Source organism: Protopterus annectens, chromosome 3.part1, assembly GCF_019279795.1.
Source record: "Protopterus annectens isolate FY-2018-M chromosome 3.part1, PAN1.0, whole genome shotgun sequence".
Classification (NCBI taxonomy): Eukaryota; Metazoa; Chordata; order Ceratodontiformes; family Protopteridae; genus Protopterus; species Protopterus annectens.
Genome location: NC_056732.1, coordinates 951,872,918 through 951,900,157, shown reverse-complemented (window position 1 = coordinate 951,900,157; position 27,240 = coordinate 951,872,918). Strand labels below are relative to the sequence as shown.

The 27,240-nt window shown below is 42.6% G+C and overlaps 1 protein-coding gene across 1 annotated transcript in view; it reads left to right on the top strand.

Annotated features, from left to right (window-relative positions):
* RTTN (rotatin) overlaps positions 1 to 27,240 on the top strand; it is a 3,641,098-nt gene that overhangs the window by 101,415 nt on the left and 3,512,443 nt on the right. The window lies entirely within an intron of this gene.

The following is a 27,240-nucleotide window of genomic DNA, read 5'->3' as shown; positions in this document are numbered from 1 at the left end:
ACCAGGAATCTCTACCATAGTAAATGGAAGAGATTTTCTGTCTGGGCTTCTGATAATGGTCTGGATCTTTTTTCATCGCCAGTAGAAAACGTTTTAGAGTTTTTAGCTACCATCTTTGGTAAAGCAGCTTCTGCTTCCACTGTTAAGGTGATCTTAGTAGCGATTTCAAATTTCCATAATGGTTTTGGTGATCAGTCTTTAATCTCCCACAGGCTTTGTAAGGTTTTTCTTAAGGGCACCATTCATCTAAAGCCCCAATTCAAGGATCCACTGCCACCATGGGACTTGACTGTTGTACTGCAGTCTCTTACATTTCCTCCATTTGAACCTGTAGTGACCCGTGACTTAAAAATTTCTTTCTTGGACAAAGTTGCTTCTTATAGCTGTCACCTCGGCGAGATGAGTCTCAGAATTACAGACTCTATGTTCTAAAGCCCCTTATCTAGTTTTCCCTAAAGACAAAGTGTCACTCAGAACAAACCCATCCTTTCTTCCTAAAGTGATTTCAGAGACCAGATTTGATTTCAGAGACCAGTATCAATCAATCTCTGGACTTTCCTGTATTCTTCCCAAATTTTTCTAATAAAGCGAATACTGCTTGCACCTTCTGGATGTGCACAGGCAGTTATGTTTTTATTTGGACAAAACTAGGCATTTTAGACAATCAGAACAATTATTTGTATCTCTTGTGAGCACAACCTTGGGCAAATCTGTTTCTAGGGTTACTCTTTCAAGATGGTTAAAGGATTGCATTTCCTTTATTTATATGAAAAAGAATCTAATACTCCCTATGCTGGTGAAGGCACATTCTACCGCATCTGTGGCGACTGCAGCTGTTATTCATTCTAAAGCTTCCATGTCAGAAATTTGTGCAGCTGCAACATGGGCTACTTGACATACTTTTATTACTCATTACAACTTGGATGTGGTCTTTAGAGGAAGAGACTCCTTTGGTTCTATGGTTCTCAGGAATGTTCTTCCATAGGGCCACTTAGGATCTAAGGTATCTGGGGACTCTGTCCCACAAGTCAAGAATAGATGAAGATTGACAACATCAGATGAAGAAGTTATGACTTATCATAATGTTCCATCTGTGTTGTTGATTTTCACCTATTCTTGCGTCCCACCAGACCTGCCCCCTCCTATAGAGTTCTGGTGGTGTGACATGCTGTCCAGGGTTTCTTTGTTAGGATACACCTTGGACATGGCTTCTGGCTTGAGCTAGGGTATTTTCTTCTGTAAGCCTGCAAACTTGATCTGAAGTAATGTAGAGTTGGGCATTGTGGGTAGACCTTTAGCTCGTTAGATTTTTTTTGTCTGATGCGAGCTATTTACCGGCTGGATCGGTTCCAAGGATTGGAACCATAGACCCAAAACTCAAGAATAGATGAAAATTGACAACACAGATGGAACATTATGGCAAGTCTTTTTCTTTCCCGTTTCTGACTTTGGCCATAACTTTTTTCCTTTTGTTATATACCCTGTTAAGAGTAGGATTCCACCAGTATCATTTGTTTTTGGGGTTTGTTTTTGCTTACTTCTGGTAGTTCTCCTCTATGCAGCCATTTACATGTCTGTACAGCGTTTCTGTGACTGATTCTGCATAAGCTGTAGTGAACTTTGTGTTGGGCGGGGCATTGAATTTTGACAAACTGTCACCTACTAATAAGATGTAGTTTGCTTTAGAATACATTCTAACTGTAACAGGTTTTGCTTGGTTTTCCAAGTTGATTTTTACTTCAAGTAAGATAGCTTTGTGATCTGACTTCACCACTGAGGATGTGACATGGAGAGGAGTGCAGCACTCTCCCCTGTTGGTGAGAACACAGTCAGGTATGTTTGAACCACTGGTTGAAGTGTGTGCTAACTGATCAATGGCATCTTTGTTAATAAAGTCCAAGAAATGTAGTGCCTGGAAGTTGATGACTGTATGTTTCCCATTCTATAGAGGGAGCACAAATAGAGTGGTTGGATGGAGTGTGCCTCCAGTAGGACTAGATAATTGATGAAATTCTTGAGACATAGATGCTGACCTATAACTTGCTAAGATATGGTAAGGGACTCCATTTAAGGTGATCTGTATGTGGATGAATGCCACTGTATCATCCTTTTTAGCAAAAAGTGTACTTCAAGGTTGGTTAATGTAAATCAAGACACCTCCATCTTTAGTCCCTGTCTGTGCAGCTGATAGTCTAAATTTGTGGAAGGCACAGTAGTCTTGCACTGCTGGAGTATTTTTTGTAGTTTTAAACCATGTCTTGGTAGTAGCACAGATGTCTGTATTCTTCAGAGTGAAGGCAGCTTGTAAGGTGTGGAGTTTATTGTTAAGGCTCCTAGCACTGAGTAGTAATACCTTTAGGTTTAGGGTTTTATTTGCTGTGTCATAAGCAGTTATCACTAAAGAAGGGTGTATTCTCAGCAGCCATGCAGTAGACATTCAGAGTTTCATATCACAATAGTTTTATTTATTTACTTTTTGTTAGCTGAGTCACTGAGAGCAGGCAAGGATGTCCGCAGAGGATTATGGCAAAATGACAAGGAACCGGTTGGCTGAGATGTGCAAAGCCAAAGGACTGGTGCATGCCAACCTGACTAGAGAGGAAATGATTGCAACCATAATCACAGTTGCATCACAGACCAGCAACCAGGAAGACAACAGACTGGCATTGGGGATGTAGAACTCTCAGAAACAGAACAGTTCATCTTTTCTTCAGAGGACTTAAAAATCCATTTGGAGTTAGAGACTTGAACTGGAGTCCAAGAGTTTGGAATTAGAATCAGCAAAGAGACTGCGGGATTTAGAGGCTAAAGTAGAATCAGCAGAGAGACTGCTGTGTTTGGAAGCCTAAGAAAATGAGAGGCAGAGGCAACATGAAAAGGAAATGCTGACTCTTGGCAAAGGTCATGGAGGTAATTGGGAAGGGAGTAACCGTACCCCAGAAGCAGTAAAGGTCAGGAAACCTCTTCATCTGTACCAAGAAGGTGATAATTTTGATAGTAGAGTATGGAAACAGTATAATGTTGACCGAGGGCTCTGGGTACAGGTCCTCACCTCCTTTCTCCATGGTAAAACTGCAACTGCTGTTTCTAAATTGTCTGATACTGATTGTTTAGCTTGTGATAAAGTGAAGCACTGTCTATTACAATGTTTTAAGTAACACCTGAAGCTTACAGAAAAAAAGTTTTGTGAGTATAGACACAAGGCAGATGAAAGTGTATGCGATTATATGGCTAAGTTAAGCGCTTGTTTTCATAGGTGGGTGAGTGGGTGTCAGGTCTCCACTTTTCAAGGGCTGGCAGACCTTTTGGTGAGGGAACAAGCCTTTTAACATTTTGCCTGAGATCATGAGAATCTGCTTGGCAGATAGGAAAAGCAACTCTGCGGATGAGTTGGGGGAAAAAGGAGACCTTTACCCAGCAAGCAGGGCATCACTGCACAGAAAAGAGATACCCAATGCTGCACATGGGTACAAGAGGGAAACGATGGTGGGCAGCCTAAGCCTCCCCAACAGAGTCCACCAGTCACAGGGACTCCACTAGTTCAGGTACACGGACAGGATTCAAGGGTTAAATGTTTCAAATGTAACCAGTGTGGCCATGAAGCATATAGATGTCCATGGAGGCAAGGTGGGGAACAAAAGGTGGGGGAGCCAGGAAGTGGGAATAACAGAATGCCAGTGGTAAGTTGTCTGGCGACAACCGGGGTACCAAATTACCAGCAGAGCTTATATCCGATCTTGGTGGATGGATAACCAGCCACTGCCAAGTGAGAGACAGCCTCTGACATAACCATTGTGAAGCCTGCATGGGTTAAAGAGGAGCAGTAGTTGCTTGGGCAGTCCACTCCAATTAGAGCTTTAGGAGGGATCCCATTCCAAATGTCTTTGACCAGGGTTCACCTTGACTGGGAGGGTGGAAAAGGAAGTGAGAGACAGCCTCTGACATAACCATTGTGAAGCCTGCATGGGTTAAAGAGGAGCAGTATTTGCTTGGGCAGTCCACTCCAATTAGAGCTTTAGGAGGGATCCCATTCCAAATGTCTTTGACCAGGGTTCACCTTGACTGGGAGGGTGGAAAAGGAAGCAAGCAAGTAGATGTGTTTTGAGGATATCCCTGCAGATGTCTTGATGGGGAATGATTTTGATAATGCAGTACCTTGTGTGCATGCAGTGACATGTAGTCATGCTTGGAGACAGGCCTGTATGTCTCATAGCCTAGGGGAGACCCAGACAGACAGCACACCTGAAGCCAGAACTGGTGATGTGGCTAATTCACGGAGGGAGCTACCCTGTAGCAGTGAAGACTGAAGGTAAGCCGCAGCCACTGGTGGGTACTGATTTTCCCTTGGACAGAGTGATTGCAAGGGCAGAGGTGAGTAGTAGTATCCAGTCTCACAGTGAGGCACCTCTGTCAGAGGATACCAGACTTCCTGTGGAAGGGGAACTGGGAAGAGTTGCAAAGAGAGAGTTGAGGCAGGCTCAGTTCTCAGACCCTGTTACAAGGCTTGATGGAGGTAGCTAAGGAGGAACCTGATTGTCAAGGAAAAAGGGATTCTGTATACTGGAACAAAAGGTTACTGTATAGAGAGTGGATCCCTGAGGCTGGGCTAGAAGTTGAGGTAATACAGCAGTTGGTAGTGCGCAGAGCCTACTGTCTGGCAATTCTAGCCATAGCCCATGACATTTATTTTGAGGGTCATATGAGCATAAAGTGTACCAGAGACTTATTATGCAGAACTTTTATTGGCCTGGGGTTGCCAGGGATGTAACAGGGGACTTTGAACAGTGCCAAAAGGTAGGCAAGGCAGGAGACTGGGTCAAAGCTCCTTTCCTAAAAACAAAAATGGGAAGAAACTGAGGGTAATGCTGCTCAATGCCAGAAGTCTAAATCTCAAAATGCACGCACTTGAGGCCCTTCTCAGTATGGAGAACATCGATGTCTGTGCTGTAACTGAAACCTGGTTCAAGGCTCCTGAGAGCACCCCGGCACTATTAGGTTTTACCTCATATCATGCGTTCCGGCCCCAAAACCCGGACCACACCACAAAAGGAGGGGGTGTATCCATATTCATAAAGGATACCCACACCTCCAGGTTGGTGGCAACGCACGAAGCTTCGGAAACCATCCAGGTGCAACTAACCATAGGCAAAACTGCTCTACAAATTCTAGCATGCTACAGGCCACCCTCTCAAACTCAGGAACCCCACACAGCCTTCCTGAAGACACTGGAGGGTATAAATGCATCTCCAAACACCATCATATTGGGTGACTTCAACTACCCAAATATAGACTGGGAACATTACTCAAGCCCTAACTTTCTAGCCCAACGGTTCCTGGAGTTCATAAATTCAAATGCCATGGAACAGCTAGTCACTGTTCCCACGAGAGGAGAAAATATACTAGATCTCATTATCACAAACATGGGGACAAAATGCTCCACACCGGAAGTATATCCCTCATTGGTGAGATCTGATCATAAACTAATCTCACTGGAAATCCACATCCCACCCCCACCCCAAACAAAAAAGACCACAGTGAAGAACTTCTTTAAAAGCAAACTTCACGCTACTCAAGACTGGTTTGGTATCCTTCAAGGCCCCTGAGCCAGTGGAAACCACAACCCAAGCTGCAGAAGCCCTTACAAATGCCTTCTATGAACACCTCCAGGACTGCATGGATCAGGCAATCCCAAATAAAACCAAGACTGTTTCCACAAAGGGCAAACGTCCAGTCTGGTGGACCCCAGCCATTAACAAACTTTACAATAAGAGGAGAAAGCTATTACATGATAGAACAAAATCCATAAAAGGGAAGTCACCCTGATCATTATTAGTAAAAAATACGAGCACTCATAAAATCAACTAAGGCCAATTTTGAGAGAAAAATTGCCATGGATTCAAAGGACAATCATAAGGCCTTTTTCGGCTATGTTAGGAACCTGGGTGGAAACTGCCAGATATGCTCAGAATTAGTCCAAAATGATACAAAAATCACTGAACCCACAGACATTGCCAACATACTGGCAGACAGGTTCAGTGCAAACTTCCCCCCCCTCTCCCCCCCTAAAGGAGAGATAACTATCCCAGCGGAGTGTAGCCTCCCAGACATCTCAAATGCGCAGGTGAAAGCTGCTCTCTCCAAAGCTAAAAACACAGCATCAATGGGACTGGATGGTGTCCCCGGCTGTGTGCTACACGAGCTAAATGAGGAATTAAACCCGCACATAAGGCAGCTGTTAAATCTCAGCCTTACCACAGAATACGTGCCCAAGGAGTGGCGTACGGCAACTGTGGTCCCACTCCACAAAGGCGGTGCCTCTGCGGACCCTGGTAATTACCGCCCCATAAGCTTAACAAGTCTAGTCTGCAAAGCTATGGAGAGGATCATAATGGAGCTCATAAACAAAGATATAGGGGACTTGCAGACATTGGACCCGACCCAGTTTGGCTTCGTCAAGGGCAGATCATGCCTTTTGAACTTGGTCGACTTCTTTGAAACAGTCACCAAGGCCATTGATGAGGGAAAGGCAGTCCATACAGCCTACCTTGACCTTGCAAAGGCTTTCGACACAATACCCCACTCGGGTATTGTAGAAAAACTTACCAGCTTAAATGTAAACCCATATGTCACAAGATGGGTTGCAAACTGGCTTAAGGACAAAACCCACAGGGTTAGAGTTGCTGGCGCTATGTCAGACTCCAAGCCGGTCACAAGTGGTGTCCCACAGGGCTCGGACCTTGGCCCCCTATTGTTCGGCATCTACTTCTCAGAAGTACAGGCCAACATGGGAGGACTTTGGCTGACAAAGTTTGCAGACGACTGCAAACTGGGCGCCATAGTGGAAAGTGCATCGGACACGGATATCCTTCAGAAGGGACTCACGGAAACAGCTGGTGCCAGAGCCATGGCCTGAAGTTAAACGCCAAAAAATGTATAGTCATACCCTTCGGGAAAAACAAGGTAACCCCAAGCTACCATATAGGTGGCAATCCACTAAGCACAAAAGAGGGTTATCAGGGACCTGGGGACCCAGGTTGACAGTGGCCTTTCTTTTGACACTCACATTGCTAAAGTGGTTAGAAAGACCTTCTACATTGCCCACCTGATCATGAAGGGATTCACATCCAGATCTAGTGAGGTCATTGTTCCCCTGTACTCTTCACTTATCAGACCAATGATTGAGTACAATGCCCCATTCGGGATGTATCTCACCCGACATCTGCAGCAATTGGAGAGACCCCAAAAGTTCCTCACCAAAAGGATAAAGGGATTCCAAAATCTGTCATATGCTGCCAGATTGAAGAAACTCCAGCTCTATTCAGTCGCATACTGTCTGCTCAGAGGTGACATGTGCCTGACATACAAGGCCATGTCCAACCCGGAATTAATGGACATGCTCCACCTCAAAAAATCCAAATCCACCAAAACCACTAGAGCAAGCGACTTAAACCTTAGCACGGATATAAATAGGACAAGCTGGAGGGATAGATTTATCACTCAGAGACTCCCTATGCTGTGGAATAAAATCCCGGTCCATGTGAGGCAGAGCACCTCGCTGGCTCTGTTCAAGAGAAATCTTGACCTGTGGATGGGAGATCGTAGGTTTACCCCGGGAATCATCTCTGTGTCACTGCTGGACAGAGGCACAACAAACTAATGGGCACAGTATTTTTTTCATATAAGGGGTGGCGTAAGCCACAAAACTTTGGGCTAGGCTTATAAATGCCTTAGGGCAGATAGCCTAGTATAAACCTATGAACCTGTAATGCCTTTGCCTGTGGTTGAGGAGCCATTTCAGAGGGTAGCTATGGATATTGTGGGGCCTCTGAGTACCCCAAGTACCACAGGGAAGAAGTATATCCTAGTGGTAGTAGGTTATGCTACTAGATAGCCTGAGGCGGTGGCTCTGTCCTCCATCGAGGCAGAGAAGGTGGCAAATGCTTTGCTACATATTTTTCAGGAGGGCAGGTTTCCCAAGAGAAATACTGACTGACATAGGTGCCAATTTCATGTCAGACCTGTTGCCTTATCTGTGAGAGTGGTGTGGGGTGGAGCACCTAAATACAATCCCCTACCACACCCATACTAATGGTCTTGTGGAGAGGTTAAACTCTATGCTAAAGACCATGCCACGGGCATTTGCAGACCAGTTTAAGAGAGAGAATGGGGCAAATATTTGCCCCATCTATTGTTTATATATAGGGAGGTGCCCCAGGAATCCACAGGTTTTTCACCCTTTGAGTTGCAGTATGGGCATAGGGTGAAGGGATCTTTAGGTTTGATTCATGATGAGTGTGAGGGTGAGTGTGAATCCCACAAGGAGTCTGTTGTGGCATATGTCCTAAACTTCAAGGCAAAGCTTAGAGAGCTCATGGGCTTGGCACAGGAGAACCTGGCAGGAGCCCAACAGCAGAAAAAGGTCTGGTATGAGCCCGAGAGTATGCTGTGGGGCAACAGGTGATGGTTCTCATTTCTATCAGACAGAATAAGCTGCAGGAAGCGTGGGATGAACCATTCATGGTAAGGAAGGTCAGTGATGTTAATTACATGGTAGAGCTGCTAGGCAGGAGGCAGCGGCACAAATTTTACCATGTTAACATGATGAAGCCTTACCATGACAGGGACACCCTTGTGCTGAGTATTTGCAGTGGTTGGCAGGAGGAGCTTCAGGGGCATCTGGTGAAATCTGACCAGTATTCCATGACTTTGGGGATATGTTCACTCCATGATTCCACAATGATATCAGTCTCTGAAAACTTGACAGGTCTGTTAACTACTACACAAAAACTCCCTTTCGTGTGTAGAAAGACAGCTCAATGACAATCGGATGGTTCAATCACTATAAAAAGATTTATAATATGAGTAAGGAGAAACCGTTTAGTTTGGATGGACAAATGGGTAGTAGACTGTTATCCTTGTGGACACTGTAATTTTTGCAGATTTGTCAACAAAGACAAATATTTTACTTCGAAAAATAGCTCTACACTATTTAACATTTTAGTATATGGTAACTGTAATACAGATTGGGTGGTATATTTGGCTACTTGTTCCTGCTCAACATTTTATGTTGGGCAAACCTCGCGTCACCTTAAATTGAGAATGTCTGAACATCTGAGTGATATTTGGTGTGCAAAATCCACAAATGCTGTGTATAAGCATACTTTAAAACATGCTTCAGCACGATTTATGTTCACTATTATTAATAGAGTTTATTTTAAAACAAGCAATAAAGTGGGATGTCATTCATCCTTAAATAGTAAGAAACAAGTGTGAATTATAAAATTAGGGGCCCTATTTGCACCAGTACTTTAATAAGCAGTTAATTATGGTTAATGATGGTTTAGGGAACTGTATTTCATTTTTTTTGAGTGTTTGATTCGCAATGAACTGATGAAGGCTTATAGACAAAAATGGTATGCTTCATATTAATTCCAGTTGTTGGAGGTGTTATCTTAATATCATGTTTTTGCGATATTAAAGTCCTATATTGGAAAGCTGATTGAGGGTGCTGGCTTTTTTGGTTGTTTGCATCAATGATAGTCAGCTCATCCTCAATTCCAATAAAACAAAGCTCCTCCTTTTTCTGCCTAACTCCCTCTCCCACTGTAAATCTACCTTTTCAATCTCTTCTCTCAACACTGTTATAAAAGTTGAAGTACAAACTAAACTTCTCAGCACCATTATTGATGACAGACTAAAATTTGACCTACATGTCCAACAAAGCATCAAAAAACCCTACCACAAATTAGGCCTACTTTACAGAAATAAAAAATACCTTAGTGCAGAATCTAAACATGCCCTTGCTCAAACTTTCTTACTACCCACCCTACTCTATGCCTCCCCTATCCTGACTAACCTACAAAGTTCCCTTGTTCACAAATTCAAATCAACATACAATAAAGTTGCTAGATTTGATGTAAGTCATCCTTACTCCTCCCACCACTGCCTGGCTCTACAGAAACTTCACTGTCTTGAACTCCCACATCAACTTACTCTAACTCAACTCCAAACTGCTCACTCCCTTCTCAATAACCCCACTACCTGCCCATCACTTTCCAAACTTCTGTCCTATTACACCCCCAGTCATTCTCTTCATAGTTCCAACCAGCTCTTACTACTGACCTATAAATTCTTTTAAAATATAGGCAAAAATGTTTATAAATACTCTGTCATAGCTGGAACAGACTCCCATTACATATCAGAAGTATAACTTATGCCAACAACTTTAAAAAGACACTAAAGATCACTTGCTTAACTCCAAGATCTGTCACTGCAATCACCCCACTTAACCTCCCGTATGCCTCTGGTATTCACATTCTACAACTTCTACTTATGAAATGTCTTGGCATTACTTCTAATTCTTGTAAATATTAGAACATGCTAGCTTTTCAGCACTGTGACTAAACTGTTTGTATGTTTATATTTTTAGTACTCACGCTTTATGTGGCAACTATAATTTGTTCTGTATACCGGCATTTCAGTTTGTACCCTGTTTTATCTTTTGTATAGTGTTTCTTTTTACTTTTTATTGCTGTAGAAGTTATTGGAACTTTTCTCCTCGGGTTTCCACTGAAAGTAGGTTTTTGTAACTCAGCTGGACCAACCCAGTTAACAAATGTGAAATAAATAAAAAAGACAGGGTGCACCCACCTGGTGCAGCACCATGTGGATACAGGGCCCCAAACCTTATAGATCAGGACCTTTACAGGGTGCCTGAGTGAGCCAGACAGACTCTGAGGGATACAGGAGATGTTGGAGGTGGGAGTAATCCAGGAGTCCAGAAGTTCCTGGGCCTCCCCAGTGGTGCTGGTACCAAAGAAGGCTTGTCAACACCAGGTCCTGTGTGGACTACAGGAAACTAAATAGTCGCACAGAGTCAGATGCTTACTCCATGCCTAGGACAGATGAAGCCGTAGAGCAGCTGGGTGTGGCAACCATCTGACCACTGTTGATCCCACCAAGGACTACTGGCAGGTGCCCTTGACTACCAGTGCTAGAGAGAGGTCAGCCTTTGCGACTCCTTTTGGCTTGTATGAGTTCAGAAAGATGCCCTTTGGGATGGGAAATGCCCCAGCAACTTTCCAGAGGCTGGTAGATTGTATCCTAGCCGGAGCAGGAGATTATGCTTTTGCTTACCTGGATGATATTGCCATCTACAGCCATTCCTGGCAAGAGCACCTTCAGCATGTCGGGGAGGTGCCGGACAGACTGCAGAGGACAGAGTTAACCATTAAGCCCAGTAAGTGTCGGGTGGGAGGTGGGTACAACAGAGGTCTCTTACCTGGGACATAGGGTGGGGACTGGTAAGACTAGGCCAGAAACTGCGAAAGTGGAAGCCATTCAGGCATGGCTTGCCCCTGTTACCAAAAAGCAGGTGAGGGCATTCTTGGGGACAGTGGGGTTTGTCCCAGTTATATAGTACCATAGCTGCTTCCCTCATAGTCCTCACAATGAAAAATAGGCAAGATAAGGTAACGTGGACCCCAGTATGTGAGCAGGTATTCCAGAAGCTTAAAGGAGATTTTGGAGGATCCCCTGTGTTAGCCAGTCCAGATTACAGCAAAGTACTTGTTGTGCAGGTGAATGCTTTGAACCATGGGGTTGGGGCTGTATTTAGCCAGATTTCTTCGGAGGGAGAAGAGCACCCAGTGGTTTATCTCAGTCATAGGCTGCAACCCAGGGAGGAATGCTATGCAGCTGTAGAAAAGCAATGTCTAGCCATAGTATGGGCCCTGCAGAAACTTCAGCCTTATCTGTATGGAAGGAAATTCACTGTAGTTACAGACTACAATCCCTTAACATGGCTACATAGAGCCAGCCAGGAAATTGCCAAGTTATTAAGGTGGAGCTTAGGACTGCAGGCGTATGACATGACAGTCCAACACAGTAGTGGGGTCAGCAATGCCAATGCAGATGGGCTATTAAGACAGGGAATGGGGTAACATATTCTCAGATAGGCTTATTTCTCTCAAGCCATGTTTCTCAAGGATCACTTAAAAAACTAGCTTGAGTCTTCGGCGGGGGGGGGGGTGTGTGATCATATGAGCAAGTGCCAGCATAGCCAGCTGGAGTTTTCTAAAGAATGATATGTCTTTTTGAATATTAAACTGGTTTGTACAAGATGCTTGTGTTACAAATGTATTAGAACTGTACGTCATTTTTATATCAAACTGATTTGTCCAGATGTTTGTGCTGAAATTGTATTGGTGAGGTTTGCTTGTGTTAAAATGATTCAACACCCTGATGAAATGAAATGTACATATATTATTGTAACTGAATTAAATATATATGTTTTAATAGAGGACACTAGGACAGCAAAGGTTAATGTTAAGAAAAATAAGGGAAATGTAAATGAGCTGTAAAACCATTAAAACGTCACCCCACAGTGCTGAATGGGACTGGAGACACTGGATCTGGGAAAGAGCCTTTGTCCATTAGCTCGATGAAAAGAGGGGAGGCTGCAGGCACTGCTATAAACATATGGATGTGTATTGTGGCCATCTGTGCTAAATTCCCGTGTCCGCTTCAAAGGGAAAAACTGTGAGAACCTAGAGTCAGGTGACCAGATGAGGTTATTGTGCCAGCCCTCTTGGAAATTCTATTTTAGATTTTAAAAAGAGAAATCTCTTGGTATTCAGTATTCTGTTTGGGAAGCCTGACTAGAAAGACCTTCACCCACAGCATCTTGCTTTGCGGTAGTAAGTAACTTAATTAGGGAACAGTAAAAACTCTCTTAGATTCAGTCAGGAATATAGTGAAGCTTAGTTCAGAGTGTGTATTTCTTTTTTGTCAGAGTCTGTCCATCAATGTTCTTTTCAATATTTTGTGTGATCTGAACTATGTGGTTTATTGTGAATATATATTCAGTATTTTCACGCTCTTATTATTATTAAATATATTTCGACTTTTATTGTGACTGGTCATTGTAGAAAGTATCTAACCTTTGAGAGTGCTTATATTTGTTTGGTGACAGTGTGGGCCACTCCAGAAGGCCTAACCGTCTTGGTGAACTACTACCATTTGTATTAATATTACGCAGTATAATTGGACATCCTTTGTTAAGGGCCTTAGAGTAGCTGATTGGGGAGAGCCTGGTGGCGGTGATTACCTTATAGTTGGGGCAGAAGGGGGCATAAGTAGTAAACCTGTGCCAGCCTTTCTCAAGTGGCTGGGTGTGTATGTGTGTCAGCTACTTGGGGCAGAGACACGAAGTACTGGGCTTACAGAGGGGGTGTTGGAGGACTTGGCTTGGACAGTCGGCTAAGGATCTAACCCTACAGCTGTACCAGTGGGGAGTCTTATTGGGGACCTGGAAGGAGACAGATAATATAGATATCAAGACCCCGGGTTGTGTGGGTTCCCTGTGTGCTGTTAAGGGAAATTGTACTTGATGCAGAGAGGTCTACATTTGGAAATACTGAGCATATCCATTTGTATTCCAAGTGCACGTCCCTCTCCAATGTCAGTGGTGAGGATTCAGGCTCTTTGATTACTAGCCCAGCATTGAGATGACACATATTGGTGGCCATCACATATTGGTAGCAGTGGCGGGCATCAGAGGGTTGATGAAATTTTAGCCAAAATCCAGAAGCCCGGGGAGACAGATGCAGGCCATCTTTGGCAAAGCAACGTGGTCTGTTGACCATGTCCTGTCAAGCTGATAGATATCGAATCCTCCAGGATTGACACCAGAAACTAAGCCAATTATGAAATTCTTTTGTTCATACTGTGACCTCATCCTGAGTGAAGGTAGAATGTTACTCAGTGCAAGCCACATGCCTTTCTGAGACACATACAAGGAGAGGTTCATAATGTCTCTTCATATAATCCAAAGAGATGTGCCTCAGGTCTTTTATGCCCATCTGAACTTACAGAATCATTCTGGTACTTGTGGTGCGGTGATGTCTGTGTGTCTGTGCGTGTGTGTGTGTGTCTTGGCAGATCCTTGACACAGATAAGCAATTGACCGTAATTTTCCTTGTCCAGTCTGGTAAGTGGGGCATCTGTCTGTTGTACAATGGAATCCCCTCTGACAAGAGTACTTGGTAAATTGTGTGCTTGCCTTATGGGCTTTCTCATGTTAAAGAGAACTATAGGGCCTTCTACAGCTGTGTCCAAAACATCAAAGGTAACTTGCAACAATGTGCAGAACTGGTAGTAAATGTTACCACCTTCACTGTGCAGAGTGACAGAGACTCTTCTGATTGACAAATTCACCTCAAACATTACCCCCACTCCCAGTACCAGAATACCAATCCATGAAATCCCTACCAGCATAACCCATCGCAACTATCCTTTGAAAGCAGGTCATAGTAGTGCTCACCAAGGTTAAAACATCCTCAATGAGACCCCAACAGTACCCAGGTTGCCTCTTAAATAGCCTGAAACATGACCTCTCAGGACCACTTGAGTCACTTTTTAACTACAACCTCAAAACAGCTATGAACCAAACACACGGTGGATGACAATGGTTATTCTCCTTCATAAGGAGTGACCATCAACTGACTCCAGAAACTACAGACCCATTAGTCTGACTAGTCTAATACGCAAAGTGAAATGAATGATCATGGAAATGATACAACAAAGACATTGGCAGACTATAGACACTGGACCCATTCAAATTTAGATTTTGTTAAAGGAAGGTCATGCCTACTGGTCTTTCAGAAGGTAACCAAGGCAATGGATTCAGGGAAAACTGTGCATACTGCCTACCCAGGCCTAGCTGAGCCATCCGACACAATACCTCTCTCAGGTATTGTGGAATAATTCACTGAACTAAGCATAACTCCGTAAACAACCCTGGGCCCAAGAAGTCAGGATTGGTGAACCCACCTCCACCAAGAGGCAAGTCACCAGTGGATGACAGGGCTCTGTGCTGGTCCCCCTCCTGTTTGTCATCTACTTGTTAGAGGTCAATGCTGATGTCAAGGGCCTCAGGCTCACCAAGTCTGCAGGTGACTACAAATTTTGGACTATCCTGAATTCCCTCCATGACACTAACTTCCTGCTAGAGGGTCTAAAACAGAGAGATTTATTTATTTTCTTTCTTGTTTGCTTAGTTACTTACTTACATTTGTTAACTGGATAGTGTCCGACTGGGTTGGAAAAACCCGTTTTCAGAAGAGACCCGGGGAGAAGAGCTCCAGAACAGTACAAATTAGTTAAGTACAATTAGGTAAAAACAAATATAACAAAAACATGTAACAGGATCAACAAGGAATACAAAGTAATAGCAAACCTTTATATAGTATGCATTATAAGTTATGTAAAAAATGTATGAAGTAATGAAGGTGTACATTCAAGGAGATAGTATGCAAGTCATGTAAGAGATGAGAAATAAACAGGAATTACATGCAAGAGATAAGTAGCACTAGAAAGAAAAACTAGCCAGGAGCAATACAGGGGCAAAGCCAGTTAGTATTTAGATAATATTTCAGAGTAGTTTTAAATGAGGATAGTTTAGGATTTTTTAGTATGTGATGAGGAAGATTATTCCAGTACTTGGCTATTTTATAGGAGTAGATAGAGTTCCCATGATAGTTGTGAGAATGGGTCACTTTTAGCATTATTTTTTTGTTGGATGACCTAAGGAGTCTACAGTTGGTGTTTAGGCTGTACCAGGTTTGAAAGAGCTGGGCAGTTAGTGGGGTTGTATATGATTTTACGGACAAGTGAAAGTCACTTTAGCGCTAACAGATTGGGAAGTCCCAGCCAGTTTAGTTGTCGGAGAGCTTTACAGTGATGTGATAGATGAGGTTGATTGGTAGCAAACTTAGCTATTTTGTTATATCAGGAGTCTAGTTTATTAAGGTCAGCTTTGGATAGGTTGGTTAAAATGTGAGAGCAGTAGAGGAGGATGGTTAGCAAGTCAGATCTAGCAGTGGCAAGTCTAACTTGCTGTGAAAGGTACGGTTTAACCCTGTAGAGAGTGCCAAGTTTGGAGTGGACTTTTTTGATTGTAAGGCAGATATGTTTATCAAATTTTAGTGTATCGTCTATGGTAAGTCCAAGCATCTTGGTCTGAGTAGTGGGTTTGATTATTGTACCATTGGAATAGTGTATGGAGAGGGGTGCTGTGCTGAGTTTGGATTATTTGTTAGAGAAGATAATGAGCCTGGTCTTATTTGGGTTGAGGATAAGTTGATGGCTGGTGAGGTAATTTTCAATGTCCTGGAAAGATGTTTGCATTTTGTGTTGAAGTTCTTGAGGGGAGTGGGCTGAGCAGATAAGAGAGGAATCATCAGCATATTGGATGATGGTGGCATGTAGGGTGGCAGTATTAATGTTATTGGTAAATATTACAAAGAGGAAAGGCCCAAGTATGAAGCCTTGATGGGTACCCCTGTGTTGGCCGGTAATAGTGGGGATAGGTTGTTTGCCCATTTAGTTGCCTGTTGATGGTTAGATAAATAACTGTGGAACCATGTTAAGGGTGAGGTAATGAGATTAAAAGTGGCAAGTTTGTTGAGCAGTAGTTGGTGTAATACTGTGTCAAAAGCTTTTGACATGTCTAGGAAAACAGCTGTGACTATCTGTCCTTCATTTTTGAGGTGGTGAATGGTATCCATAAAGGTTATGAGGGCTGTGTTTGTACTTTGTTTAGGTCTGAAACCGTGCTGAGAGCCGGACACTAGGTTGTTGGTAGTGAGGTGATTTGTGAGTTGTTGGTGAGTACATTTCTCAAGGATTTTGGCTAGGGGAGAGAGTATGGCAGTGGGTCAGTAGTTTGTAATATCTCTAAATGGGCACCCTTATGCAGTGGTATGATATGAGAAATTTCCATAGTTTGGGTACATAGTGTTCTAAGAGCACTTTATTAGTATGGATATGGGATAAGCAATGGATGGAGCAGCTAGTTTTAGGTACTTGTTGGGAAGTTGGTCAGCAGCCAGACAACAGGGTTTTAGTTTACATATAGGTGGTTTGAATAGGTGTAAAGGAGAAACAGTTAGTTTCATCAGAGTTTGGGAAGGAGACATTGAGTGGTAGGATAATTTTGCTGTCTAAGAGAGAAGTGATAGAGCAGATGAAGTGAGAGTTGAACTGTGAGGCTAAGGGGTCAATGGTATTAGTAGTGAGGGGAGCAGGGGTGGAAGTTTAACCAGGTTTAAGGAGGTAGTTGATGTTATGCCAGAACATTTGCGGGTTGTGCTGATATTCTTGGTTGCAGGTAAGAAAGTTATTTTTTTATCATTGACTCTTTTCTTAGCTTAGTTTCTAAGTTGCTGATAAAGGGTGAGATCACTTTTGTTGTGGGTTGTACAGTATATTGACCAGACTCTATCTCTTTGTTTCATTAGTGGTTTAGTTTCATTAGATAGCCATGGGAGTTGTTTGGATTTTTGTCAAAGTTTCCTAGAGGGGGCAAGGATATTTAATATTTCAAAGAATTTGTTGTTGAAGTATTCTATAGCAAGGTCTAGTTGCAGGCTTTTTAATGGGGACCGATCACAGTGTTGTAGTAGTATATTGAAGGTGCCAGGGGAGAAATTATTTTTGCTACAGGTGTATTTGAAATTGATACAGATTTGGATATGTATTCTTTTCCTAACTAGAAATGTAGGGGCATGGTCACTTAGTATGACTGGTTGACCGCCTGCCAGGTACCCCAGATTTGGTTTGTTGATTAAGATCCAGTCAAGTAGTGATTTTTTATTTGAGTGTTTGTCGGTGCGGGTGGAATAGGTTATAGTTTGGGTTGAAGTTGTATAGGTTTATGAATTTGGTAGGAGAATTGGAGGAGCAGGAGAACCAGTCAAGGTTAAAGTCACCTAGGATGATGGTTTCTTGGGTTAGAGAAAAAGATGACCAGGACAGGAGGGATTCAATGCTATGAAGGTTATTTCCTGCTTGGTAGATAGATGGCAATAATATTAATGGCTTTGTGAGGATTAACATGTAGGCGAGTAATTAGAATTTCAGCATTTGGAATGTCTGGAGGGGAACAATTTAATTTATCAAGATTAAGAGAGTCTTTAAACATAATTGCTACTCCTCCATCACATTTATTTAGCCTGTCCTGTCTTATAATATTATAACCATTAGTCATTATTTCAGAATTCTTGATGTGGGGCTTTAACCAGGTTTCAGTTATGACTGCAGTGTCTGGAGAGTATTTGGCCAAGGTAGCATGGAATTTAGGGATTTTGTTAACAAAGCTTCTGATATTGAAATTTGTTATAATATGATTAGAGTTCCAAGTAATAGGTAATCAGGTGGATGTATTAGGGACAGTGAAATTTTGGCTTGATGTAGAGGAACAGGGGACAGAGGATAATTGTTCATATGGATGTGAGTTACAGTTGGGGCCAGGGTTGAGATGGATATCTGACTGGAGTCCTATCCATGTTAGAGTACAATATTATGTTTTTTTAGTTTTGTTATTAGTTGGGTATACCTGTAGTAGGACAACCTAGGGTTGGTGTGTTGTAGCTATCTTAAAGGGAAGAGAATAGCATTGTATTTAATGTTAAAATTAATATGATATATTGATAAGGTTTGCATGGAAGATGAGGAGAGGTGCATGCGAGTGTTGGGGAGGGGTAGCATTTGATAGTATAGCCATGGAGGTCAGTAGAAAAGTAAGCTAGAAAGAGAAAGTATATTAGCAGAGAGTAGTAGTGTAAGGAGTGGCAGAATTTAATTCTGAGAGAAGAAATTAGCAGAACAGAGGAAGAAAAAATGAGGGGTGTAAAAGTAAGAGTAGTAATGGGAATAGGTTGTCCCTAGGTGGTGCTAGATGGGAAAAATGACTGTAGGACTATAGTAATGGGAGGGGTGGGGACTGATGAGGTAGGAGGGAACTGATTGGAGAAAAGATCAGGGGTGTGGTCTACTTAGGTATTAAGGAAATTAAAGTGGGGTGAGTGGGAATGGGGGTAGGGGAGCAGAGTGATCCAGAGCGGAGCAGGTAGAACCACAAGCACGAGTGAGCCCGAGAGGAGCGGGTAGAACCACAAGCACGAGTCAGATCAGTAAGTAATTAATTAGTAGTTTTTCTGTCAGAAACAAATCACCAAGCTAGATAACTATACAGAAAAATGAGCCCATTAAAATAGTTATTTTATACTACACTAGTATTGTTATCAAGCTTTGTAAAGGGTCTGATCACCTGTACCAAATATTACAGTGACCGAAGAGCATAGGTTGTGGGATAATAGTTACGGTACTCCTATGCAGTGCGGATGCCACTAATTTAGCATTACACTAATATATTTAAAAACTGTAAAAAAGATAATTGATTAGAGGCTCTAATTAGATGTACACTGCGTAAATTATAAAATATATTTGGTGCTGAGGGTCTGGGACTCTTTGCCACTACCTTGTGAAGTAGCATACCAAATCAGTTGAAGGAAAAAACAGCCCAATGCCTTGAGAGCAGACAATTGTAAAGAAAGAGAATTATAAACATTAGAGAAAGGGAACTAATATAACAACCTTAAAACAAGAAAAAATTTAATTAATAGATGTAGGTAATATAAAGCATAAAGTCAGATAACAATAAGGCACTAATTTATAACAACACAATCAAAGTTACATCTGGAACTGTATAGGAATAAAACAATAGACTAAAAACTACTAATGTCCAACCACAAACAGCAGCAACATTCTGTGAAAAACAACATACACCTTGCAGTTGTAGAATCACACACTACAGTATGTTAAACTGGGATCAAATGCAGAGATGTTCAAGCAGCTGCAGCATATATGCTAAATAGCTACATACATCACTGACCATATTTCACATACAGTTATCGGAACATACTGCATCATTCAGGTCAAAATGGCTGTAAATAACAGAAATATTGACAACTGCCAGCTAATGACACAAACAGCTCTGTCATGTAATAATAATTAAAGACAGTTGAAAAATTAGTAGTCAATTAAAAAAAATTGTAGCATCAATGTTGCTGGTAATCGTATTATAAAGCTAATACATAATAAACCTACAATACATATCACAATTACAATGTACGATAAGAAACTCACAGATACAAGCAAGCGCACTGCTAAGAAGACTACAAGACCTGCACAGACTCTATGGGTATATTTAGAAATGACTGGTGGCAAAGCTGCAGATTAACTCAGTGCAAAAAAAAAAAAAAAAGTGCATTATAGAGCCTTTTGGGAAACGTCTACACAGGCAGATTACTCCATTGATAAAGACACCCCTAAAATCGACCCATTAGTTAGAGATCTGGGAACCTGTGTAGACAGTAATCTGGCCTTTAATTACATATTAGTCATTCTATGTTGCCCTACTTTTAAGTAAAGGTATGGCTTCCAGGGCCAAAGAAGTTATAGTACAATTTTACAAGTTCCTTATCAGACGAAGAGAATGCAGAGTATTAACGCACACTCCTGTACAGATCACCTTTGAGCCTTGTTTCTATAATCAGTTCTCTTAAAGGTTGTTGAGAATCTATCTGAGCTTGGAGTATAAAGCATCCTTAGATCCACCCCTGATGAAGGTTATGCACGTCTACAAAATGAGCTGCGCCAGAGACACTAGATCCAAGGATTTGAAATTTGCTTGTGACATAAATGGAACATGCTGACGAGACAGATAATGTGACTCTGAGGATTCCCATACTCTGGAATAGGCTTCCCTTCTATGTGAAGCAGAGTCCATCCCATCCCTATTCAAACTTAACCCTGATCATTGGATGGGAAATCACAAATTCATCCCCGAGTTGTCCCTCATGTCTCGTATACACAGAAGCCAACTGTAAACGTTCCCCAACTTCTATATCTCTCCCACATAACTTTTTAGCAACCTCCTAACTAACCTTCTCCTCCTAACAAACGACCCCCCCATTAAGACGCATATGTTACCAGGGATGCAATTTGGGTTGCATGGCTAGGCTTATAATAAGAGTTTATTTTTCCAGACAAGATGCAGTTTGTCAGATCTACAGTTTTTCAGGTAAGCCAGAGCAACTTATTCCCAACAGCTGTCCGTTTTCAAGCACTGGGTGCTCACGACATTAGGTTTTTTGTGGTTCTTTATGCTGTTATTTTTCTTTTTTTTAGCTGCAAGATTCTGCGTTAACATAGGAGCTTCTAATGGAGCTATAAGCTGATATCAGCTTATAGCTGCATTAGAAGCTCCTATAAAAATATCCTGGAAATGCAAGGATCACACCTTGTGGTAGATTCATGAGTCCGTCTTCTCTCTGGACAAACTTTCAAGACCTATTTCCCTGGTGATGGTAATCACAGAATGCCAGTGCTCCTGCATCTGTGTGTGTGTGGTGGGATGGGGGTGGGAGGGTGATATTATCCGGAGCAAATAGTCCAAGGCATACATTTGACCCACAATGCCACTTTGTTTCATAGGGTCATAGGTTCTTAGGTGTGTACTAGGCTGATGGCCCTGGGGCAATTACAAGCCTAGCCATAGGATTACCCTGGCATCGTGCCACCCGACCTTAGTTCCCAGTGCCTCAGTCGAGTAGAGCCTCTGGAGTTATACCCGGGGTGAATTTTCTATTTCCCATCCACTCATCAAGGTTTCTCTTGAAGAGGGTCAGCGAGGGGCTCTGCTTGACATGTGTGGGAAGTCTATTCTATAGCATGGACAATCTCTGGGTTATAAACTTGTCCCTCCAGTACGTTCTGTTGATTGTGGTAATGAAGTTGAGGTCTCTGGAGCATGTGGTGCGGAGGATTGGGATTTCTTTAGATGTAGCATTTCTAACAGAGCTGGGTCAGACATGGCTTTGTAAGTCAAGCAGAGATCGCCTCTAAGTAGGCGATATGAGACAGAGAATAGTTGGAGTTTTTTGAGTCTGTTCATATAGGACAAGTGTTTAAGGTCTAGGATCCTCTTTGTGAGGTACTTTTGCGGCCTCTTCAGTTGTTTCAGGTGTCTAGTGAGGTGCATGCCAAATGGGACATTGTACTCGATGATTGGCCTAATGAGGGAAGAGTAGAGGGAGACAATGACCTCTTTCTTCCTGGATGCAAAACCCTTAGTAATGAGATGTGCCACCTAGAAGGACTTTCTGACCACAGTTGCAATGTGGTGATCAGAAGAGAGGTTGCTGTCAACCTGTGTTTTCCGATCTCTTACAATGCCTTCTGTGTTTGGTGGACTACCATCAGTGTGGTAATTTATGGGAACTTGTTTTTTCCCAAAGGAGATGACAGCATTTTTTGTCATTGAGCTTAAGGCCATGGTTCTGACACCAGGCAGTCGGTCTCAGTGAGGCCATTCTGTAGGATGTCAACATCACTTAGGCAGTTAATAATAGCTCCCAACTTGCAATTGTCTGCAAACTTTGTCAGCCAGAGTCCCTTTGTGTTGGCCTGGACTTCAGGGAAGTAGATGCCAAACAGGAGAGGACCCAGGACTGAACCCTGTGGGACTCACTCGTGACTAGTTGGCAGTCTGACTCAGAGTCGGTTACTTTCACACTGTGGTTTCGATCTGTGAGCCAGTTTGCAACCCACCTAGTGATATGGGGATTGACGCCTAGCTTAGTGAATTTATCTATGATTCCTGAGTGGGGAATGGTATCAAAGGCCCTGGGCAGATCAAGGTAGGCTGTCTGAACCACCTTGCCTCATCCACGGCTCTAGTGACAGACTCCGAGAAGTCGACCAAGTTGAGTAGGCATGATCTGTCCTTCACAATACCAAACTATATGGGATCCAGAGTTTGGAGATTCCCTGCATCCTTGTTTATTAGGTCCATGATGATGTGTTCCATAGCTCTGCATATCAGATTCTTCAGGCTAATGGGGCGATAGTTCCCAGGGTCTGTAGTCGTTCCTCCTTTGTGGAGAGGGATGACTGTAGCACTGCTCCATTCAGTTGGGACAAAGCGTGAAGTGAGGCTGTGATTACACAGGGCACACAGGTGAGGTGCCAATTCACTCTCTAGTTCATGTAGAACACAGCCATGGATATTGTCAGGTCCCATAGAAGCTGTATTCCTGGCCTTGGACAGGGCTGTTTTAACCTGCACATTAATATTTTGGAAGTGAGGACCATCCTTCTCATCTCATAGGTGTTTCAGGACTCCTTTTCATCTTGTGTGCTTGCCACCCATTCCACTAATGTAACAGTGGTTTTGTACATTAACAATCTAGGGGGGATCCCATTTCCTGTCTTATTTCTTGGAAGGCCATCAGAATATGAGAATGGGCCTTTGGCTTCATTTTCTTTTTTTGTTGCCTCACACATCCCGGGTCAGTGCATTTCTTTTGTGTACAGTGTTGCTATCTTCTGCTGCCCCCTTAGTGGTCTCTCAAGTCAGTTGGTAGCTGATAACATGTTGTGTTGCTGGGTGAAAGCTTTGCTGTGATCTTTCTGCATCCCTGACAGACTTCAAATGCAGTAAATTCTTTTCCCATATTCTTCCCTTGGGAGGACTGTATACAGATGCACTCATTCAGAAGTGGCCCTGGGATGACTTTACACTTTTACCCATTCCTCTTTTTTCCCCCATGGTCCTGGAGAATGTTAGTCTTGAAAGGTCAAAATCACATTAATATCCACTTTTTGTCCTGACAGGTGTGGTTCCCTGTGCTTTGGGCCTCGTCTGTTGTACATGCCTGTCCACCTGAAGCAACCCATGAGCCTCTGCCTCACCCATTTGACAAGAAGTATCTGGACTTCCACTCCCTTAGGTTGACTGCTTGGCTGCCCCAGTTCCAGTGATAGCTAGGGGGCATTTTTTACCTTGATAGGGTGGTCCATATATTTGCATCTGCCCAGAAACCTAGCACAAAGAAAACATATCAAAGAGAATGGACTTGCTTTTGCTTGTGTGGTACTGATAGGGGTCCGTATCCCTTTACAGCTCCTATGTCAAGAATTCTGGAGTATTTATCAGATTTTTGGTTCAGGTCTTAACTTTTATTTTGTCATGGTATATCAAACTTTTTATTTCTAGTTAGTTTTGCCCCATGCCTGACAACCATCAAGTCACACCACTATTAGGCTCTACTCATTTGTTTGGCCATGGTAAGGTTTTATTCCAGTATGGCTACAAGAGCCATCTGGCAGGTCCATCATAAAGGCAGCCATGAGAACTATTTGGGGTCTCACCATCATCTTGGCTATGAGGGCGATTTGTATGACATGGCACTACCCACTAAGTGAGGCAGTGAGCTAACTATGTAATCACAGGAACTAACGGCATCTTTACTTGCTGATGAAGACTGTGATGAGGCTGTGGCTTGGTGAGCTGATAACCCCCTCCCTGATGCACACCACAACACCACCTCTCCTCCAAGGGGTTATGGCAATGTGTCCTGCTTCCACCCTTGCCTCCGCCGTGGGATGGACATGCCCATTCTTCCCTACCAATTCCATGAAATGCCTATGACATTAAGTGAAGTTAGGTTGCCTGGACCATAATCAGGGCTTTGTTCTTTTATACCACCAGAGTTTGTACCATTTCAGACTTTCATCAGGTTGCAAGTTCTTTTCCCACCCTCCTCTGTGTCACCCTTTCTCTCTCGTTGTCTCACTTTACTTGGTCTGTAAAACCTTTTTGTTTGGCATCTTTCTACCTTATTCCTTTGTTATGTGTCTGGTTCCAGTTTGGGAACTGTACTTTGTTTTGGAGATGCTTACTTTGCCCCCCTTTGAATCTACTTCTGCAGAATTGAAATATCTGACATGGAATGCCCCCTTTTTAGTTGCTGTTACCTCAACTAGAAGGATTGCTGAGCTTCAAGCCTTGTGTATATCTATCTGATTTTCCACAGAGTGTCTGTGAGGATGTGAACCCCACCTTCATGCCAAAAGTTGCAGTGGAGCCTAATATCAGTCACTCAGTTGAACTTCAATTTTTTTTTCTATAATTACGCCAGTCATGAAGAGTACCTGCTATGTTTAATGGACAAATGTAAGTATGTTGGACTTTCCCTATGTACTACTTTCTGTTCAAGTAAAGTTTCACAACTGTTCATTTTCCTTTTTCATTAAAAAAAAAAACTGGTTCAAAGGTGCTGAGGCCAACCCTGTTTGGCTGTTGCATTAAGTTTTATCATAAAAACTGTGACAAGTCCTTGCCAAAAACAACAAATGCTTATTTTACTGGGGCATTTAGGGCTTCTTTAAAAATGTTTCAGTGTGTGACATTTGTGTGGGTGCCAAGTGAGCATTTCTAAATACTTTCATGAGAAGCTGTAATGTGATCTGTAGGTCTAGGTCTTCCTTTTGGGTCAGTGTTAAGTCAGGGAATCCTGACATGAGAAATCGGTAAAGGGACAGGAGACACTGTCCTGTTCTTGAAGATGTAGCTTCTAACATCACATATAAAATTACATGCTTACATTTAGGATAAACCTGCACTGGCAGTTTAATTTTCTTCATCACCCTATCTTTTCCCCCTGTGTTGGGCCTCACTGGCATCTTCATTTTGATAGGAGGCTTAGTGTTACCCTTTGCCTTTTGCTGGCTGGCATAGATCTGTAAATGAGTTCTGAAGTGCTCAGTGGTGTCAGTAAAGGGGATGGGCTAAGCTAGCCCATGAAAGCTTTAGATGCTGGGATAAGACCTGCCAGTTGTAGCTTTCGGGCAACAAAAACTAAACTTAACAATGCATGTCTATTATTATGGCTTGTAACTTTCATTTCTTTGTGTTACCAGCCTTGAAATACTTATTCTGTTGTCCCCCGTGACAGCTCCCAAGAGATACCACTGACTTCAATTCCCTAGGAATCACTAGCAAGCAGGTCCTCAGTGCACTCTCCAAAGCAAAAAAATACTGCATCTAGGGGCCCTGTTAATATCCCAGGTTGCTTCTTGAATAGCATGAAATATGACCTGTCGAGCCATCTAAGATCATTGTTCAACTTTAGCTAGCCTCCAAACAAGCTTTGTGTTAAGCAAATGAGGGAATGCAACAGTTCTTCCTCTTTACAAGGGAGGACCATCTCCTGAATGGAGTAATTGCAAACCTATAAGACTAACTAGTCTCATATGTAATACCACGGAAAGACCTAGGAAATTCATTTTCAGACACTGGATCTAGCTCAGTTTGAATTTGCCAAAGGCAGATTTTGCCTGTTCAACCTGATGGACTTCTTTAAGAAAGTCACCAAAGCTATGGATGAGGGTAAAATGTTTCACACTGCCTATTTTGACCTGACCAAGGCATTCAACACTATTCCTCATATGGGCATTGTCAATAAACTTGCAAAACTATGAGTAAGCCCCTATATTACCCATTAGATTTATTTATCACCAACTTGTTCACAGATTGGACAAATTAAGTCAGTGTAAGGGACTCCACCTCCATAAAAAGACCAGTCAGGAAGAGAGTCCTGCAGAGCTCAGTAATGGGTCTGTTCCTTTTTGGCATCTACTTTTTGGAAGTCAAAGCTAACATTAAAGCCCTTCTGGTTGATCAGGTTTGTGGATGACTGCAAGCTTGGCGTGAGCATAGAATCCCCAAAGATCCTAATATCAACAGAGCTTGTTGCAAACTAATTGGTGCAAGAGCCATGGTCTAAGACTGAATCCCAAAAAATGTGTAATAGTATCCTTTGGAAAGTTGGCTACCCTTGGGGATTATGACATAGAAAGCACACCCCTAGGGGAAAACCCAGTGGTTAGTGACTTGGGAAAGTACGTGGACAGTGATTTGGTCTTGGACCACCACGTGTCCACATGAGAAATCCTTCTATATTGCACAACTTGTTAGCAATGGTATCATATCCTTGTCCAAAGATTATTCCCTTGTACTCAACTCTCATTAGACCAATCACTGAGTGCAATGCTCCCTTTGGGATGTACTTTATTAGGCATAGGCAACAACTGGAACACCCACAGATGTCCCTTACAAAAAGAATATAAGGCATAAACCATATGGAATATGCAGACTGCCTCAAAGTCTTATCTTTATACTCAATCTCTCTATAGTAAACTATCTCTGCCTGGCTTACAAGGCACTATCTGATTCAGTACTAGGGGACTTGCTGCACGTCACCAAGATCAAACAAATAGCATTTGAAATACCTGATCCAAAGACTTAAAACCTTGTTTTCAATATAAATAGAACATGTTGGAGGGACATGTATGTGTCTCACAGACTACCCCTACTCTGGAGCAGGCTTCCCATCCACGTGAAGCAGAGTTCATCTCTCACCCTATTCAACTATAACGTAGACCAATGGATGGGTAATCCAAAATTTAATCCTGGATTAGCACATATCCTCTATTGGACAGAAGGCGGTGTTTATATTCTCTGCCACCTAAACACAACTGTCTGTCCTTGGA